The sequence below is a fragment of the Equus asinus genome, chromosome X (genome assembly GCF_041296235.1).
Source record: "Equus asinus isolate D_3611 breed Donkey chromosome X, EquAss-T2T_v2, whole genome shotgun sequence".
Lineage (NCBI taxonomy): Eukaryota > Metazoa > Chordata > Mammalia > Perissodactyla > Equidae > Equus > Equus asinus.
The window spans coordinates 38,915,175-38,920,618 of NC_091820.1; positions in this window are offsets into that span (position 1 = coordinate 38,915,175).

Sequence of the window (5,444 nt, forward strand, 5' to 3'; positions counted from 1 at the left end):
TCACTGGCGTCTCTGAGCCTCTGTCTGCCTGAACTGGGATCTGCTCTGTCCCTTTTGGCCATCCCTGGGAGTCAGGCTGCTGTCTGAGCTCCCAGGGGTCCGCAGCAGAAGATGGCCACACCTGCCCACTTCTTCAGAGAAGCCAGGATGCTTTTGTATTATGCCATGTAAACTTCTTACCTATGACTTGTGGAATGAGAAATAAGCCAACACAAGGCACAATTGTTATCCCAGTTTTACAGAGTGGGAGATGGAGGCCCAGAGAGGTTAAGTAACTTTCTCAAGGTTGCAACAGCCAGGAAGCGGTGGAGCTAGGATTTGCACCAGGCTGTCCTGGCTTCAGGGACTGCATTCAGGTGCCACACTATCCTACCTCTCATGCTGCACGTAGGCTCTCTGTCTGGCTGCCCACATCTGTCCCAACCTGCGTCTGGGGCTGGGTGGGGGAAAGTGGAGACTCTCTATACTACAGTTTTCCTCCATTGGATTCTCATTCATTCGTGCATTCCACAGACATTCTCTAACACATGCTCAGAGCCCGGCCCTATGCAGGCGCAGCTGGCTTCATGGAGCTGCAACAGCCCTGGGTTCTGCTATTGGCAAGCACCCTGTTTGGAGGGAAAGGCTCTACTGGATGCTGACACAGACATTGACAACACAGTGTGGTCAGGGCTGGGACCTGTCTGCCTTGTAGATTTGTGTGGAAATATATTTGTCAAAGTAGGAGGGCACATCATATATTATTTGACAGTTACCTTGATTTGTTACTTTTAGACATTTATCCTTATAATATGTGAGCCTCCATTTGTATTCTCACCCCTGGCCTCACAAATGTTATGGGTGGGTCTGATCAACCTCAAAAATAGAGAGGGAAGACATAGATTTCACAATATTATGACATACTACAAAGATTTAGTAATAAAAAGAGTGTGGGCCTCTGCAGGGATTAGACAGACAAACTACTCAAAGAGAAATTAGGGGTTCCAAAACAGAAATAGGTATATATAGGAACTTGATACATGATACGGGTGACACTACAAGTCAATTGAGAAAGGATGGGATCTTTGGTATATGGTGATGGGAAGATCAGCTCACTCTAACCTCAATGGGATACCACCTCACACCTGCTAGGGTAGTTACTATCAGGAAAACAGAAAAGAAAAGTGCTGGCCAGGATGTGAACAAATTGGAAACCTTGTGCATTGCAGTGGGAATGTAAAAGGGTGAAGCTGCTGTAGAAAACAGTTTGGTGGTTCCTCAAAAAGTTAAATATAGGGGCTGGCCCCGTGGCCGAGTGGTTAAGTTTGCACACTCCTCTGCAGGCGGCCCAGTGTTTCGTTGGTTCAAATCCTGGGCGCGGACATGGCACTGCTCATCAAGCCACGCTGAGGCAGCGTCCCACATGCCGCAACTAGAAGGACCCACAACGAAGAATATACAACTATGTACTGGGGGGCTTTGGGGAGAAAAAGGAAAGAAAATAAAATCTTTAAAAAAAAAGTTAAATATAGACTTACCAAATGATCCAGCAATTCCACTCCTAGATATATACCCAAGAGAATTGAAAGCAGAGACTCAAAGATACTTGGTTTTTTTTTGAGGAAGACTAGCCCTGTGCTAACATCTGCCAATCCTTCTCTTTTTGCTGAGGAAGACTCGCCCTGAGCTAACATCCATGCCCATCTTCCTCTACTTTATAAGTGGGATGCCTACCACAGCTTGGCTTGCCAAGCAGTGCCATGTCCGCACCCAGGATTCGAACTGGCAAACCCCGGGCCACTGAAGTGGAACATGCACACTTAACCACTGCACCACTGGGCAGGCCCCACAAATAGATACTTTTATGCAAATGTTCATAGCAGCATTATTCCCAATAGCCAAAAGGTGGAAACAACCCAAATGTCCAACAAGGGGTAAATGGATAAGCAAAATGTGGTGTATACACATAATAGAATATTATTCACCCTTAAAAAGGAATGAAATTCTGACACATGCTACACATGGATGAACCTTGAAGACGTTATGCTGACTGAAATAAGCCAGTCACAAAAGGACAAATAGTGTTTGGTTCCATTTGTATGAGGTACTTAGAATATGCCAATTCATAGAGACAGAAAGTAGAATAGAGGTTCCCAGGGGCCTCTGGGAAGGAAGGGGAAATGGAGAGTTATTGTTTAATGGGTACAGAGTTTCTGTATCCATGAATGGGGCAGGACTGAAATACTTAAAAGAGGTGAAGCTTTTAAGCTTAGATCCAAGAAGTTGGCAGTGATCAGGTGAGGCTCAAATCAGTGAATGAGTAGGTATTTATGATGTAGATTGGCCTAAATCAAAGAAAGGTCTGGGGCTGAGATGGAGATGATAGAAATACACTAATGTGGGAGGGACTTGAAAAGAAGTTTACTTAAATCCCTGAATGAATGGGGCAATAAGAAGGGAGATGGTCTTAAATTCTACATGTGACGGGTTTAAAAGGACATTGGTTTAAATATTTTCACAGGGTTTGGCTATGAGGGAGTTCTGCTCAAATCCAGGAATGGAATAGTGCGAAAATAGAGATTGGCTTAAATTCATGAATGGAGTTAACCTAAAAGAGGTAAATAGCTTAAATCCATGGAGAGGGCAGGGCTAAAAAGGATTTTGGCATAAATTTATGAGTAGGATGTCTAAAATGGGATTCACCAACCACATCTTGTAGTAATCAACATTAATTATCCTGAGTGGGATTTAATGGAGATCAGTTTAAATTCATGAATTGGGTGTGAATATGAGAGGAATGGTAGTGGTAAAAGATTGCTTGCTTTCCTGTAAGATGAGGAACAAGAAAAGGATCTTCTATCCAACATTGTACTGAGATTGTAGCCAGTGCAATAAGACAAGAAGAAATGAAAGACATACAGATTGGAAAGACAGAAGTAAAACTATCTTTATTTCAGACATGATCATTTATATACAAAATTAGATGGAATCTCTAAAATCTACTGGAACTAATAAATTAGTTTAGCAAGGTTGCAGGATACAAGATCAATAAACAAAAATCATCTGTATTTCTATACAGGCAATAATCCATTGAAAGTTAAAATAAGAAAATACCATTTATAGTGCCATGAAAAATATGAAATACTTAGGGAATAAAGATGACAAAAATTTGAAAGACCCCTACACTGAAAACTACAAAATACTGCTGAGAGAAATTAAAGAATACCTTAATAAATGGGAAATATACCATGTTCAGGGGTCACAAGACTCACTACTATTAAGATGCCAGTTCTCCCCCAAATTAATCTATAGATTCATCAATCTCAATTCCAATAAAAATCCTTACAGGTTTTTTTGTAGAAATCGGCAAACTGATTCTAAAATTCATATGGAAATGAAAAGAATTAAACAACTTGGAAAAACAAGAACAAGTACTTATGGTACCTGACTTCAAGATTTTATTATAGAGCTGCAGTAATCAAGACAGTGTAGGGGCCGGCCCGGTGGTGCAGCGGTTAAGTTCACAAGTTCCGATTCTTAGCGGCCTGGGGTTCGCCAGTTCGGATCCCGGGTGCAGACATGGCACCACTTGGCAAAAGCCATGCTGTGGTAGGCGTCCCACATATAAAGTAGAGGAAGATGGGCATGGATGTTAGCTCAGGGCCAGTCTTTCTCAGCAAAAAGAGGAGGATTGGCAGTAGTTAGGTCAGGGCTAATCTTCCTCAAAAAAAAAAAAATAATAATAATAAATTTTTTTAAGTGTAATACTGGTGACAAAATAGACAAATAGATCAATGGAAAAGCATAGAAAGTCCACAAATAGATCTACACATATATGGGCAACTGATTTTCAACAAAAGGGCAAAGAATTGTCAGTGGAGAAAGGAGAGTTTTTTCAACATATGGTGCTGTAACAATTGGATATCTACACACACATACACACAAAATTAGTTTTGAAACATACTTCTTTATATAAAATTATTTAATTCAAAATGATCATAGACCAAAAATGTAAAACCTAAAACTGTAAAATGTCTAGAGGCAAGCATAGGAGAAAACCTTTGTGACCTTGGGTTAGGCAAAGGTTGCTTAGATAGGACATCAAAAACACAAACCACATTAAAGACTTGAATGTAAGACCTGAAACCATAAAACTCCTAGAAGAAAATATAGACAGTACACTCTTTGACATCAGTCTTAGCAGTATCTTTTCGAATATCATGTCTACTCAGGCAAGGGAAACAAAAGAAAAAATAAACAAATGGGGCTACATCAAACTAAAAAACATCTGCAGGGCAAAGGAAACCATCAACAAAGTGAAAAAACAACCCACCAACTGGGAGAAAATATTTGCAAATCATATATCCAACAAGGGGCTAATTTGCAAAATATATAAAGAACTCATACAATTCAACAACAAAAAACCAAACAACCTGATCAAAAAATGAGCAGAGGATATGAACAGACATTTTTCCAAAGAAGATATACAGATGGCCAATAGGCACATGAAAAGATGTTCAACTTCACTAATTGTTAGGGAAATGCAAATCAAAACTACAATGAGATATTACCACAGCCCATCAGAATGGCTATAATTAACAAGACAAGAAATAACAAGTGGTGGAGAGGATGTAGAGAAAAGGGAACCCTCATACACTGCTGGTGGGAATACAAACTGGTGCAGCCACTATGGAAAACAGTATGGAGATGCCTCAAAAATCTAAAAATAGAACTACCGTATGATCCAGCTATTCCACTGCTGGGTATTTATCCAAAGAACATGAAAACATGAATATGTAAAGATAGATGCACCCGTATGTTCATTGTGGCATTATTCACAATAGCCAAGACTTGGAAGCAAATGAGGTGCCCAATGAGGGACAGATAGATACAGAAGATGTAGTATATATACACAATGGAATACTACTCAGCCATACAAAACGATGAAACCTTGTCATTTGTGACAGCATGGATGGACCTTGAGGGTATTATGCTAATCGAAATGTCAGATGGAGAATGTCAAATACCATATGATCTCACTCATAAATAGAAGATAAAAACAACAAACAAACACATAGAGACAGAGATTGGATTAGTGGTTACCAGAGGGGAAGGGGGTGGGGGGTGGGGAAAAGGGGCACATATGTATGGTGACGGATATAAACCAGATTATTGGTGGTGAGCATGATGTAGACTATAAAGAAACTGATATATAATAACGTACAGCTGAATTTACACAATGTTATAAGCCAATATGACCGCAATAAAATAATTAAATTAAACAAACATAATCCATAAAGGAACAAATGGATAAGTTGGACTTCGTCCAAATTCAGAACTTCTGCTCTTTAAGAGACAATGCAAATCACCATCTGATAAAGGATTTGTATCCAGAATATACACAGAATGCTCAAAACTAAGTAATAAAGCAATCAATCCAATAAAAAAATACAGGCAAAATATTT